Source organism: Anas acuta, chromosome 5, assembly GCF_963932015.1.
Source record: "Anas acuta chromosome 5, bAnaAcu1.1, whole genome shotgun sequence".
Taxonomy (NCBI): domain Eukaryota; kingdom Metazoa; phylum Chordata; class Aves; order Anseriformes; family Anatidae; genus Anas; species Anas acuta.
In genome coordinates this window covers 3770456-3786086 of record NC_088983.1, presented here as the reverse complement: position 1 = coordinate 3786086, position 15631 = coordinate 3770456, and the positions used below count along the sequence as shown (strand labels likewise).

General features: G+C 43.2%; 1 long non-coding RNA gene across 17 annotated transcripts in view; it reads left to right on the top strand.

Moving 5' to 3' along the window:
• The window catches only part of LOC137856699 (uncharacterized), a 110566-nt gene that overhangs the window by 31866 nt on the left and 63069 nt on the right, over positions 1–15631 (top strand). The window contains exon 1 of one of the 17 annotated variants that reach the window (XR_011096703.1): positions 9859–10070. The exons of the other annotated variants lie outside the window; for them this stretch is intronic. This is a non-coding gene — a long non-coding RNA (uncharacterized lncRNA). Of the gene's footprint in view, positions 1–9858; positions 10071–15631 lie in introns of those variants that run through there. 17 annotated transcript variants of the gene reach the window in all.

Here is a 15631-nt window from a genome sequence, read left to right as displayed (position 1 = left end):
TGTTTGTGATGAGCACAGTCAGGAATCGGGGTCCTCCCACAGTGCAGTGAGACAGCCACATGATTTCTGGTTAGCAAAACTGTGAAAGAAGAATGAGAGTCATCCAAAATGTGGGCCACGAGAGGGTTTATCTGGCCATGCGGTGGCTTCGTATGCTGCCCAGACCACACAGGTAATTTAGTTACAGCCAACTGTGTGGGGCACGGAAGGTGATCTGAAATCATCTAAATGACTAAAAGTAGCTTCTCTATTAGTAGATATGTGATCATTCAGAAGATTTGGAAGAGCTAGCATCAAATTTTTGTGATGTTCCCTGGCAATGATGTAAACCTCTCATTTCTTGTTGTGTAAGGCATGAAATAACACACTGTAAAGCTCTCGCTGCTCCGGGAGTGAATGATCTTCATCCAGAGATTTGGGCAGGTTGGCAGCTGGGAAAGGGGAGGAAAAGCAAAGATGGAAGATGGATCTGGAAAAAGGTTGCTCAATAGAAGGAGAAGGGTGTGGGCCGTGCTACTGACTCCATGCCTCTGACAGTGTAACGCAAGTTGGATGGACCTTCAAGAAATTCCTGCTTCACATCCATGATTGGCAGAATGCTTTCTGTTCCCTCCGTAACATACGGAACATAGTTTGAAGTCATCTCTTTACGTGTTTATCCTCGCTGTCCTTCAGTGTCCTATCATCTGTATCCTAATTTCCTCTGTGCAGCCTTTTTCCTACCTCTCCTGTTTATAAACAAAGAAGCATTTAGGTCTTGGAGTCAACAATTACATCCTCATTAGCGTTTGTCTTGTGGGAAAGACCCCGCCATCGGCCACTTAATTGTATCAGCGGGTGCCAGCATGCAGTGGTCACGTTGTTTATGGTTTCCTGCATTGCCTCCTGCTTCAGTTCAGCCAGAATGCGAGCAAACTTGCAGATAGAGCAATTTTTTATACAGACAACATGTGGGGGACAATTTCAGTAATTACAGCTATCTTGTAATGGGTTTTTATCAGCCAGAAGTGCAGAGGAGTTGACTGTACACCTGCAGACAGAAGCACATTAAAGAGAGTCCTACAGGTTTGGAGATTAAAAGTCTCCATAGTAGCTTACCAGTCTTTTTAGCTTTAATTTCTTCTCTTTTGTCTCTGTATTTGTTGCATAGTTTGTGGACTGTATTGTATCTACCATAGAAATTTAATGGATTTTGGCCACAAGATGGCATCTGATTTCATAATCTTCCTTTGCAATATCACGTTTTTTTCCTGTCTTGATGGATTAATACCCACTATTCTTGCAGCAAATTCTAACCTACTTTCCTTCTGCCTTAGGGAATGCCTTCAGGAGCAATATGAATTTCCATGGCATTCTTAACTCCTGGTAGCTGGAACTGCCAGCAGTGGTGATGGGCTTGGTGATGCTCCCTGTGAATCCCCTGCTCTGTAACCTCCATCCTTGCAGGGTGTGAAAGTTGCATTATGGTTGTTGCCTGGTAAATGAGAACTGACACAAAAGCTTCAGCTCACCTCACCTGTGAGACAATCTGAAGTCCCTTGAAGTGAAAAGCTCTTACTGGACCGGGGCCTTGCTTACAGAAAAATACAATCTCGCAGTTCTATCTAAACTTGCTAACGTTATGGATAATGTGTTTCCTTCTCTCTGCTTCAGGGCATCCCTCATGTACCTGTGTTTGGGGAATGAAAAGCAGTCAGAGTTGGAGGACAAAGAGGCAATCTGGGAGACTTCTGAGCAAACTGGGAATTTTCCCTATGAAGTGCAGGAGAAATGGGAAACTGAAATTTATTGGGGGTCAGACAGTGAACTGCAACAACAGCCAGTTCTTGGAAGCTTATAGAACGGGAGATGGAGTAAGGCTGGATCTTAATTTGCAAAGGGAGAAGAGAATTATTCAAATGGGTTTGGCTGATCTGTGTAAGAACCAATGATTTAATGCAGCTAATCAGTGTGCAGATATCATGCAGTATGGAAACTACTGGCTGATGTGAAATAAGGCAATTTACCTTTTTCTTACTGACTTGAACAAATAACATCATTGTAAATTGGTCCAGAGTATTTTATGAAGTGGAACAGATTGTAACAAACCTGCCAGCAGCATAAGAAGGCAAAAAATAAAAGTGGAGTTGAAGAAGAGATTAGAGAGAACCACAGTGTTACTCGGTGGCTTTTACATATGATTGTTTGGCGCAATCTTGGCTCAGAAACTCCTTGTCCCTTTCATTGCAGGAAGCTGATGAAGCTCAATCAGAACTGTACTGTATTTGCCCTGCATCATATAATCCTTCTTCAGTATCTGCTACATTCCCTCTCCTGGGGACAATGCTGAACTAGACAGATTTTAGGTCTGCCTTAGCAGGCAGTTCCTGTGCTCTTGTGCGCTTTAAATGTGGAGCTGCTTATTCTTAATCCTAATCAATGTCTATCATGCTGCTTTAGTTTGTGGAAGCCTGTGTGTGAAAACACTTCCATTTGTAGCCACGGTGACCATATCCTCTCTGGATGGTCACAGAAACCATTTCCTCCTCGTTTTGCAGCAGAGCAGTAACTGCAGCACCTGTGTTCTTGACTCATCAAAGGAAGCAATCCTAGAAAGTGCCAAGTGCACTTTAATTATCTTTCAGTCACAGTCTAGCAGCTGGAGAAGGAAGCCTCAGCAGCACTGCGTATCCAGATGACCTCTGCAGCCTACCAGGAAGGGCTGTGGAGACTTCACAGGTTACAGACACAGCACAGGAACCTCTGTCAGCTGGGATGGGAGACCACCGAGGAATTTCAGGTACGAGAGGTACCAGTCAAGGAGTCAGGGACAAGTGCACAGTGAATGTGAGACTCTAGAAACCAAATAGTTCAGCCTTATTGTTACTGCTGAGCTAACTGATGGATCAAGAAAAAGGGGAGACTTGTCTTTGCAGGCTGGTAACCCTGTATCAAGTACAAATGTTCACAAAAGGAAGGTCAGCGCCAGGCAAAGTGATTTTTTAACAAGTTCAGTGAAGAGTAGAACAATTAATCATGGTCTCTATATTGATGAGTCTCATCATTGGATCTTTTTATTTATGAAATAGCAAAACCTGACTGAAGCTTTTTATGTGTTGGGGCAGAGGTAAGGGCTCTTTGCTCTGTGGGTTCCTGATTTCTGGTGAGGGCTGAGCGTGTCACACCATGTGTCCTCAGAGCTTTTCCTCGTGCTGCTGAATTATCCCTCCTACCATAGAGGAGAGGCACCTGCTTTTAAAAGATTTAAAGCCTCTCAGTCCAGTCACATATGGCTGAAATCGGCAAGTGGGGGATGTTTGTGGAGGGGACAGACAAAACTCCCTGTTTTCCCAAAAGGCATTTTAATAGAAGCTCTGTTCACTTTATGAAGTGGTTCTTTCTGTAGATACTTACCCCAGCACCTCAGAGACTTGATTTTATACCCATAACATTCCTGGGAAGCAAGGAGGGGTTGCTGTCTTAGTTTTCACGTGAAGAACTGGGACACAGAGAAATTTGGATGGAATCTTAAAACTATTTAAGTACGTAAATCCTAGCAATAACTTAAGGCAAGGTGAAAAATAGTCTCCTGAAGAATCTGGGCCCAAGCAGTTTGTCCAAGATCACACTGCAGTTCTTGGCTTCCCTACACCTGGTTGCACCCTGGTCAAGAGGCTGCCTTCCCCTGGGTGGAGACAGATCCTGCACCACCCACCTGCCTCCTCCAGCTGCTGCCTGCCACAGTCACTCCAGTTATGCCAGCAAAGGTGCCTGTGCGAGTCCTGTTTCAGGCAAAAAGAGCTGGGTTAGTTTAAATGATAAAAATAGAATAGAATAAATAGAAATCTTCACTAATTTTGTGTGCAATACAGCGCTTCCATGAATAATTGGCTTGGGAGGCTGACAGGGCTGAAGGCTGACCCACTTTCATGGGTTTTGCTGGATCCAGCAGAGGATGTTTGTAGAGTAGGTAACTTTGCACATTTTCTTTCTGCTTGAGCCTCTCTTCAGGCCTCTGTGTTGGAAGAGACAGGAATAAGCTGCTGTTAGCAGAATTTATTCATGTGCTGAGACTGCTTGAGGAGCTCAGTGGTATGAATCAGTGAAGGGTGCTTCAGGTAATGATTTGCCTCGCAGTGCACTTGACATATGAAAGCTTCTCTGTTCCGTGTGAATGTTAAAGAGCAGATTTTCAAACAGTTTATAGCTAGTCTAGAGAATATTCCAGCTAACAAATTACTTTTAAATTGTTAATTTTAAATTGTTTAATTTAAAAATCTCTTACCAAGAGGGTCTGTCTCGATACAGAGAAGTTTTAAACTCTTCCTCTGCAGGTCTCGAGGAAAGAGATAATGGCAGCTCTAAGGAGCTAAGCACAGCTGTCCACCACCACCTCCATTCTCAGTTTTTCACATCTGGTTTAGTGCATTATGACATTCTTATTTTCCTCATGAATCAGTAGCTCTTGGCTGTGGCCAGTAGAAGAAAGAGAGCAATTTTTATGTCTATTCATTATCCTTACAGAGAGAAGAGGTAATGCTTTTCTAAAATGTCCTGTGTTGCATGTCTCATCCAAGTATGTCCCAAGTCCTCTGCAAATTGTAATCAAATCGGTTGTATGCTGCATGATCAGACAATTAGAAGAATAAGAGGAGATGAGGGATAGCTCCTGTTCTATGAATCAGACACAAGCACGTATTCCACTGCTGCTGAGCAATGAGAAGTCTCTTTTATTCTGACCAACCTGAAACCAGAAGTGGAACTACAGTTTTACTCCTGATTTTTTGCCAATGTGCTCAAAATGGGGCTTATTTGGCAAATATGCTCTCTTCAGCAGAACTGGAGTCTTCATCTCAAAAGCCTTTCCCTCTCTAAGTAGGAGAGTAAGTAGAGAAGTAGGTTATTCCTCTCTTAATCTCCTGCACGGCTCAGTAAAAGCTCTTCGAGTCTCTTGTGTGACTCTCCAGTGTCAAATGGAAAAGAATTTATACCTTGTAGTGGGAAGAGAGCTTGATGCGTGGGATAAAGCACGGCGTCCCAGCAATGTCAGACAGCAGTCTGTTCAAGGGGTAGGGGTACTGATTGGTCTGTGCTATTTCTAGAAGGAGCATTTTCCACTGAGCCTGTGATTCCATCGCTGTTTCAGCCAAAAGAAATTGGTGTGCTGTGGTCTAGCGCTACCTCTAACCTCTACTTGCATGCTCCAACTCCCATCTGCTCCCCTCTCCTTTCTCTGCTGGCTCTAGCAAGCCTTGTAGCTGTGGAAGAGGCAGGGCTGCACCCTGCGTGCAGTGGATTTTGCCGTGTGATGGGGAGGAATGGCAAAGGTACTGTGCTCGTGTAGCTCTCAAGAAGCTACGTCCCCACCTGTCCAGAGATCCTGAGAACTTGTGACCCACCTCAATCAAATCCACATGGTGAAAGAGGAAGCCAGTTAGTGCCGTTTGGCATTTGGATGGGTAGTCTGGGAAGGAGAGAGGGGAAGATACTTCAGAGGATTTTTCTGAGTTCTACCACTAATTTACACTCTCTCAGACCTTTGGCAAAACAATTTAATTTGTGATAAAGTCCAAACGGCAATGGGACTATCAGTAGATGTCATCCAATTGGAAACTTGCACAATGCCACCAAATGTGGGCCAAGATCTTTGAGATCCTTGGATAAGAAGCGCTCCGCCGCTGTGGACTGCTGTGGTTATGATTTTGGTGGTTGCTTGGATGTTAGCAAACATGGGGGCAAGAAGTCTTAGTGTCATAAATCAAGAAGTCTGGAAAAATGTCAAAATGTAATTCTCTCATTCTCAAATTTGTGAATCTCAGAGTTCATATTAGGGAAAAATATTCTGCATAATGTCACTGTTCAGACTGTGGCTACTGCCACTTCTCTCCCCGTGTAAAAAGCATTGAGAGCAATGTAGAAGATTGCTTATAATTATGTCCACCCCCATCTTTTCTTAGGTGAGCTTAGAATAGGACGTCACAGGGAACAACGTTAACCTCTCTGGGCTCTTCTGCACCAGAATAGCGCTAATTCAGAACTGACGATCCATGAGATTCAGGGTGCAAAAATAAGCTGGTAAGAGGAGCCCAGGCCAAGCCCCTCTGCTGTTCTCAACTGTTGCAGTTTGAGAGGGGCTAAACTTCAGACCTGGCTCTGCGGCCCCCATGAGAAAAGCAGAAAGGGTTACGAGTGAAGGAAAACACTCAGAAAAGCGGTATTGTTTCATATTTAAATGTTTATGTTCTCGCACCTGTGCAGTCAGTGAATTTCCATCGACAGCACCGTGGGAAGCCTGCTTCCTCCTCCTCTGCATCTGGGGTGAGAGTCTAGGAGCGAATGCGGGAGACCAGGCTGACAAAGAGCTGAGTATTATCCCGAGGATAAATGAGTTAACCCATCACTGCAAGCACTGTGCTGGCGGATTTTAGTGCAATTAGCTCCACAAATACCAAGACATGCAGTCTGCAACCAGCCTAAAAGGTCTCCTAAACAATTAGGGGACCACGGCCCCATGGACCCCTGTCATGCACATTATTGTCACTAGCTTTAGCAAAGGGTATGTGTGCGCTTTGATGCCAGGGGAATCCAGGGTTTGACGGCCCCATAAACTTCGTGTCATTTTTGGTCCCAGCTCCCACGACTCGGTGGCATTTTATTTACTACACCTAATAACATTTAGTCAATAAACAAATACAGGTTGGAGAGAAGGGCCAGTGTGAGCTTAATTACCTCAACTCCCTGCCTTCTCTTTTGTTATGTGCATCATGGATACTTGACAGCATTAACATTCCTGGAATTGTATCTGCCATCCTTTGTAAAAGGATTGAATACTACGCATTAGTTCGGGCTCGTGGGGCATTTGTGTCTCCAACAACAGCTTAATTATGGACATTGTTTACTAATCAGTATTAAATTGACAGACTATGAGGGCTAATCTGGAGATTAACACAATAGCTTGTTTTCATTTTGTTCTTCTAGCAGTTTATTGAATGCGAGATTTAAAACAAGCCCCTTTTGTGAGCCTTACCTTCCACATCACAGCTTGTGCCCACATAAAGATCTGTACATTTCCTCGCCGAAATTTAGAGTTTGAGCAAAGGTTTTGCTTAATATATAACAACAAACATAAAACCCACGTTGTATTGCACGCTGCTAGATGTAAAAGCAATAAAAGGTGTCCTTTCTGTAGGATCAGCAGCTCACAAATCTTTAGGCTGCGTTTAAGCCTTCTGTTTGTTCTGTTTCACAAGCTACACAGAGTATCATCACTCAAACAAATACCAACAGACCCCAGGCCCCAGGTAGTAATTTGTGTAGTGAGAAGATCTGATGTCACTTTGTGCAAAGTTACTCAGTGAAAGCTGCGTGCATTTCTGGGACATCTGTTTTGCCCATACAAAATGTTAAACTCCTTGACAGATTTTTTTGCCTCTGAAAGAATTCCATTGGTGGCCATGAAAGCTGCCCAGAAACTCAATGTCCGTTCTGCACAAGCAGGTGCCTGTTTAATTATGAGAAAGATGAAGGTTTGTTTAGAGAAGCAAACACATAATGGGAGTCATGTGCATGTTGTCTGTCTGTCCATCTTGTCTTCCTGTAGCGCTTGTGATGTCCAGCAATGACAGTGATCCTGGCAAATCACATCTCCAATATCTTCATGTCTGTATTCACCTCTAATTTTTCAGGCTGCTGAAAGTACCTGCAGTTTTGTAGGCTGGGAAACTTTGCCCACGATGGATTACGGAGCTGCTTAAGTGTAAATGAACCAAAACTCGCTTAGTAACAAGTAGCTAATACATTTCTCTTCTCTTACTTTCTGAAAGAGTGATTTGGAGTAGGAAGTGATGCTACAACATACTTCACAGCAACAGTGGCTTTGGGAGGGTGGATGAAACAACCAGAAACACGTGGAAAGGGCTGCTCCTACCCTCTGCCCCAGACTTAGCAATCCTCAACATGGGGTTTAATGACAGTGTGCCCCTCCAAATTTATGTCACGGAGCAGCAGTCATCCTGGGGCAAGGAAAGACAGCAAACATTGCTGTGCTGAAACACCCAGCAGAAATGTCTCTGAAGCTGATGCTCTTCTGGGCCGTGCACTCCTCATGCTGGAAGTAATTAGTATAAAAACCCTAAGCTTTTTTTGCATCCGAGCCACGCGGTATAATCCAGCCTTTCAGAAGGATAAGTCAGTATTTGTGAGCTCACTTGGATTTAATGTAAACAATAAAGGGCTAATTCAATAAAATGGCTTTGACCCATCAAAATCTACTTTCAGGAGCTGTACTGTAGGCTGGGAGCCCACATGGTGTGTGCTGTGCGGGTAGAAATCTTCAGACCTGCCTGTCTGGAGAATAGCTGACAGTGCAGATGTCCCAGCCCTGGGAAGAGCCAGTTGTTAGGGAGCTTTCACCTTGTTTTTTGGGGTCACATGCCTTCTTTCCTAAAGGTTTTGTTTATCAAATATGATACGATAGCTTTTCTGATTTATTCCATCGTTGGAGAAAACAAAGGAAGAAAAGAAAATGAAAACCAAACAAAGACAATTAGCTGGGACAATAAAAGTAACTGATGTTTCTCATTTTTCACTTTTTGAGTATAAAGCTCTTTAGAGGAGTACAGTTTGCAGAAAACTTGGAATACTTCTACTGATCTGTCTCCTAATATTATTTTTTCTTAAATCACAAGGCTGTTTTTAAAAATTAGGGCAGTTGTTGGCTTCTGAAAATCAAACCTAGAGGTTTCCAAACGTCTCAACTTTTACAGACTCTGAAAAGTCGCCCAGAGGAGGCACAGCCTCTTGCGTGGTGATTTGAAGCCTGTGACAAAAAGGTTGCTGTTATTGTTATGCTGTTGACTCCTTAAAAATTGTCCGTTGACCACAGGTTGAAAATCAGTTATATAAATTATTGGGCGCTGTAGCAAAATCAAGTTTTTCTTGTGAGCAGCTGTTACGTACTGCTTATTTGCTCAAAGGATTATTCTTTTACCTTGGAGCAGCAGGGTTTTACAAACAGGTTCATATTGGCTTCATGCATGTGAATGTACATCTGTAAACCATGTATTTTAACTACTGTGCACAAAGGTTAACAGCTCCGGTCTCCTGATCTGCCTTTTAGCAGTTGCTCATGCTGAAGTTCTTTTTAAGCAATGCTCTTGAAAGGGCGAGCATTAGAATGGTTTCATGGGACTCCTGGGAAGCTGATGAAGTTTGCTGGTTTAGCCAATAAAGCTAAGTCTGTTGCATCAGACCACATCAATCAGATCACTTTATGCTCTGGCTTTTAAAGAGAGTCTTTGTTTATTTTTGTAAAGAAGTACCTGCTACCTGTACCCAGGCTCTTAGGGCAGACAGGACCACTGCTCATCTCGTTCCAGCCTCCTGTTCCCATAGGCTGTCTGGTGTTTTCTGGAGGTGAGATTAAAGCATTGTGTTAGGAGTGTATCTGGTCTTGCTCAAAGGCTAAGGAGAACAAAGTCAGCCACATACTTTACTAAGATGTTCCAATATGTAATAGCACTTATTAGAAGGAAATTGCTTCTTATTCTAGAGTTGAATTCATCTGGCTCCACTCCACTGCATCCAGCCACAGGATTTTGCTGTTGTTTAGTCAAGAAATTCCCGGTTGCCAGGTCTCTTCTCCATGCATCAGGCTCAATAGACTGAACTTCTTAAGGCTCATACGATGAGCTTTCCTTTTTGGTATCTGAATGTTTTTGTAGTCTTTCCTTGAATACCTGAGGAATATTCCAGTCTCCTTCAAAACATCAGAACTTAAATGTCTCACAGAGGCAATAGTGCTTCTCTGCTTCCACTTAATAGACATTTTAAGATCAAATTTACAATTTTATTTTCTTTTTTTTTGCCACGGCATCACACTGAGATTTGTGTCTTTCCATTGCCCTTTGAATCCTCACCTGAACTACCGCTTTCTGAGTAAGTCTCCCATCCTCCCGGCAAAACCTACACATTATGTTCTCCTAGGTATTTAAATGGTTAAACGATCCACCCATGATGGTTCAGTTTTTCTTTTTGAACACATTCAGGCTTGTGTATTGTGTGTTTCCATAGGACCCCTGACCGCCTAACAGGTAAGTGTCTCTGCAAAGAATCAAACACTGTCTGTTTTCTCCTTTTGTCTTTACAGAAGGAGATACACTTACTGATTTTAACCTTCAGGTTGAGTGACTTATCTCCAAGTTTCAACCATATCAATATTTATTATTTCTTATTAATATAAGGATAGAGATAAAAAGATCTCAAACACCTCCTTTTTACTATTTTTCCTATTATTTCAACACAGAGGTTTGTCGGCTTAGTTTCTCTCAAACCACAGCACTTTAAAGTACCTTTAGATGTTGTCTTGTACATCTAGCTGTGTCAGTTTAAGACATTATTATCCTCAGCTGCTCTTCAGGACTATAACGTAAAGATTGCTTCTTCCCCAGCTCTGCAAGCAGTACAGATTGTATAGCTGCACATTTGCTCAAACAAAAATAAACTGGATTAAATTAGGATGTGTATCCACAACAGTTTTGCTCTCCCTGAATCAGAATTGCCTTAGCATTATGCTCTTCTCTGCTCTTCCTATTCCCTTCTTGCCATAAATTATAGTAGTCAACAGACTTTGGAGTGAGGCAGCTTGGGGAAGGTAAAAGCATTGATAATTACACTTTTTTTTAAGGGTTAAGATGCAATCACATTAGGTTCCTTTTATGATTTAGGAAGAAATCCCTAGAAGGTGATTCAAACCATCTATATTCTGATATTCCTTCTCTCTTTTTAGGAGAACTGATGATAAAATTATGTGATACGGTTAAGCTGATCTAACATCTTGCCCTTCTGCTGGAACAGGTAGTTTTGTACCTTCCCACTTCCCACCGTACAGTCCTGCCACTTTCTCAGCAGCTAAATACCTGTCTCGTGTAACTGCCCTCTTAATTTCCTGCACGAGTTCACCGTGCACGTAGATGAGCATGAGACATGGCACAGGAGAGGAGAGGCAGGAGGGTGAACCAGCCTTTTTGTTGCCAGCTTGCTGTTAGATTGGCTCGGAGGTACCATTTAACCATGCCCTGAAATTGCCTCTCTGCACTGCTGGTTCTGCGTTAGGAAATGGCTGATCTCTTACTGACTGAGCTGTGCTTTGGTAACCTCCAGCAAAGGAGTAGGGAGATATCCTCGGGCTAGATAATGCCTTGAATTGCAGTGCTATTTGCTGGTTGAACTCTTGACCAATTAGAGATTACATACACGTTTAGGCATTTGTATCCTGATTATCCCATTTTTAACCTCCCATGACATAGCTGGTATAAAGACTGAGCCTATCTTCCAAGCGGCTGTTAACCCTCTGTGTGAGACTAAAAGCCCTCTTCCCTGCAATGGTTTCACTGCTCAGCAAAACCAACTCTCCCCTCCTTCGCTGCTTACTTAACTAGCTAAATTTTCACTTGCTATACTTGTCCTTGCTTGGAAGGTTTTCTGAGATCATTAACAAACCCTTTCCTGCAGTCTGTCAAGAGATCCAGGATGGTGCCTGGCATAATGTCATGGGTATCAACGTGGACTGTAACTGAAGAAGTCCCTCCTGAACTTTGAAATCATTCCGTGTCCATTCAGCAATGTTGTTTTCATTCCTGGAAAACTACCAGCTTTTCTGTTGTCTTCCTTTTATTTTTTTTTCAGATTGTCTCAATCAGATTCCTTCACGGAGCTCTCAAACAGGACTGTCTATCAATGTGGGTAAATTGAGGGTTGTGTCTTTGACCTCTGAAGGCTGTCTGATTTGAGCCAGAGCTAATTCTCAATTTGTTCCTCCAGCTTCTTGCAAGGCAGTCTCTCCATATGCCTGCAATAGCAGATATAATTAAACACACCCAGGGTAAAGATTCCAGGCTTCCTCCTTGCTGTGACATAGTTTCAGTCATTTTTGTGACTTTATGTGATTCTTCTGGTAGAGTGTCTGAGAGTCCCTGTGGAGTTAGTTGGACCTGCCTAATGAGGAAGGGAGTTCCTCTGCAAATTTCTCCTCCACCTGAACTGTTAGCTCTACCTCATAAAGGCAATTATTTTTATCTTTTCAAGGAAGAACTGAAATTTGGCATATCCAGTGTAGTGGCATATAGCCGATGACTCTCCGTCTGTGCTGCTGATGGGAAACTGCACTACAAAGTAAAGTCTCAACCTCAGCTCTGGGAATACCCTCAGAAACTCCGCTGCCAGACAGCTCCTTCTCACAGTTTGTATTCCCTCAGCACAATGCCCATGTGAAACATTACAAATAAGCTTCAGAAATCAAAGTCAGAACTTACAACACTTGTACCTGATGCCGACCACTCAAGAATCCCAGAAGTGATCACAAAAACCCCAAAAGACCCCGAGGGAGTGCTTTCCAGTCTCCATTTCTGATATTGAAGGCAGTGGTATCATGGAGCTCAGCCTGCTGCCAGGTCAGACCAGGACTCCTTAGTTGTGATTATTTGTGTGATCACTGTTTAGAGTCAGAGGTTAACAGCTGGGTTGCTAGCGGGCAGGCCCATATGTCTTTGTTTTCTGCTCTTCTCAAAGTTATATTTGTGCCTAGATGAAGTCAAACCTGTTTAAATTACTACCAGTGGTAAGAGATGGAAATAGCCAACAGGCTTTTTATTGATCTTCCCTACCATAGCTCCACCTTGTGCTTCAGCAAAAGGAAGCATTAAAGTAATTGGCCTGCATTAATTAGAGATTTTTCTTCTGCTTTTCCCAGTGACAGACTATCAGTTGGTAATTACAATGCATCAGTAACCCCCAGCTTGCCTCTGCTGCTGCTGCTTGGTGAGCTAATGAGGGAGAGGGAACACGCTGCAGTAAGAGGCTATCCCGAGCAGTTTGTAGCTATGCAGAGGAGAATTTCCTTCCCTCTTAAGAATGGAGTTTCAGCTGTAGGGTTGGGCTTTACAGTTGTAATCATTTCTGGGGCACTCTGAATTACCTTCTCTTGAGGCTTGGTATTAGATGTGCTACATTTAAGTACTACAGGTTGCAGCACATGCTTGTCTTTGCTTCAGAGTGGAAGGAGGTTTGTTCCCATTCTTTTTGTGTGTGCAGATGACCTGCTCCACCTCATTAGCTCTGCAGAGGTTGGTGTGCTGGGAAGGATGAGCCTAAAAGGTCCACCCATCTGAAAGGGATGAGGAGCGGCAGCCCTGACAAGGCTGCCAGCTCTGCTTCCTACACAGAAATCAATTCGATGAGGGTGGAGGAAATGCAGGACGCAAAGGAGCAGTAAGTTCCCATCTCCCTTGTAGGCATTCACTGAAATGAATCAGCTCAGATTTTCTGAATCACACACATGCATATAATATTAAACCGTATTCTGTGATCAACAGTTCAGGTCCTGATTTGAGTTAAATAGACCTCAGCTGGGGAGCTGACCTTACTGTCCCTGTGACATTTAAAAATGCCAGCTGCTGAGTTATTTTAGATGTTTTCTCAAGAACACAATGCACAGCTAGATCCTGTGATCAGCCCCCTGAAGGAAGTAGAAGTGAAGTGCTTTCCTCTTTAGTTTTGTAGAATTATGAGTTTAAAAGACTTTTGATTCTTAAAAAAAAATAAAATCCTCTGTAGCTGGATGAAAAAAAATATTTTCCTAAAAGCTAATATAAACAACAACCCAACCAGTCAACCAAAATACTGCTCTGATCTACCCTAGCCCTCAAAAACTGGTATTTGAATAAAGTGTTATTACAGTTCCAAACACTTTAGCAAATTTTACCAGATACTGTGGTTAAACATCATATATCATATGTCTTCTGACACCGGCGAGATTTGAGTATGTACTCAAAGGCACTAAAATATTCTGCTGAACAGGGATGTTATAAAATATCTCCTGAAATTACAAATATTTGTAGTTCTAAAAAACCTAAATTAGCCGAACCGCTTTGGTCAGGATCTGTTAGAGCTGATTTGGGCTGACTTGTTATCGTTAGGAGGGAGAAGCACACAACTGGGTGGAGATCCAGAGCACCAACTTTCAGGGTGAACTTTTCATGTGTAAAGCAGTTGTTAAAGTCTTGGAAAGAGAGATTTGTACTGGGAATGCTGTTGGCATAGCGATAACTATCAAACTGAATGGAGTTTTGGAAAGAACAACACTTGATAACAGCTGTGTTTGCATTGAACATTTTTAGAGTTGAGTTCAGAGCAGTTCTGCACCATATATGTAGAATTTTTATGCAGAATTTGCATACAGAAAGCATGGAATGCTCTTTACTGGGTAAATTATTTGCTTCTGCTATTTATTACACTCCCCCTTTCCCCTGGGCACACGTGGCTGCAAGGATTTGCGTTAGTAGATAAAACAGGTGTGCCTAGTCAGAAGAGCAAAAAGCTTGTATTCAAGAGAAAAGTAAGATTTTTGTTTCAAATGAGATGTATAATGCAGTCCTCCCTTTGGGTCCATCTAAACTGACCTTTTGGCAAGAATGAATTAAAGCACAGATACCACGGCCCATATTTACCTCACCGACTGGAGATGCTTTAATTCTACCCCCATTAGGCAAAAGATTTAAGTACAGTCTTAAGTCAGGAAGGTTGCTGTACTAGGCTTGCACTCTCCTCTGAGGAAGAGAGGTTCCTCTTTGTGGTTGTCAGGTCATCTATGCCTCGAGTCACCTTCTCTGTCTAGAGGGAAGAGGGACCAAGAGGGAATTTACATGAAAAGACTGAGCCAGTCCAACAGCTCACTTAGTTGAAAGGGGCAGTCCCACTCCTTTCCCCTTTCTCCCAACTCTGTGGGTAGGTGTCTGGAGGTGTCCCTGCTTGAGCAGAGGGGCTGGACCAGGTCACCTCTAAAGATCCCTTCCAACCTCAACCATTCTGTGGTTCTGTGATCCATTTCCTCCTTGCAGCAGCTCTCGTGCTTGCCTGACTGCATGGTAAAAGCCGAACCAACTCACCAACCTGGGAGAAAATGACTCTTTTTCTTTGGTTAGGTGGGACAAAAATTTTCCTGCAGGGTAAGTGAATTGCACCAGGGGAAAGCCAGGGAACACACAAATAATATTGTAATGTGAAGGATCCTTTCCTGCCGGCAGAGCTTGCCTCAGAAGGTCATCTGACCTCCTGTTTCCCAAAAGGCCAAATATCACAGCACAGTGCTCCACACCCTGTGAGCCTCATCTCACGTTGTTCCTAGGTGTGGATTTGGAAATGGAAGAATTGAGAACGTGCAGCTTCCTCGGAGTTCTTCTGGTAGGGGATTTTTCCATGAGCCTCAAACAAAACAACTGGAGGTGAGGTTCCCAGACCTGAGTGTCCCAGCTGCTTCCCTGCTCCCAGGACAGCACAACCTCAGCAGTTGGAATCTGAAACACTGCAACTGGTGTCCTTTCACCTGCAAAAGTACCTTCTGATTTTAATGATCAAAAGTGTTAAGAACCTGGATTTTACACATCTCGTGTTGGATAGCATCTCTGCCAGCAGCTGCCCTTAATACCGTTTGGGGTCATCTATTCTCGAGACTTAAAAAAAAAAAGCAGGATGCAGCTGCTAGCTCAGCAGCATCACCTGCTGCAGTCTGGGAGACCTGATCCTGCCTGACCTGCACAGCTCACGAGATCTGATGGAATTTCTCAAATGTGACATAACTAATTGATTTCACGCTGTC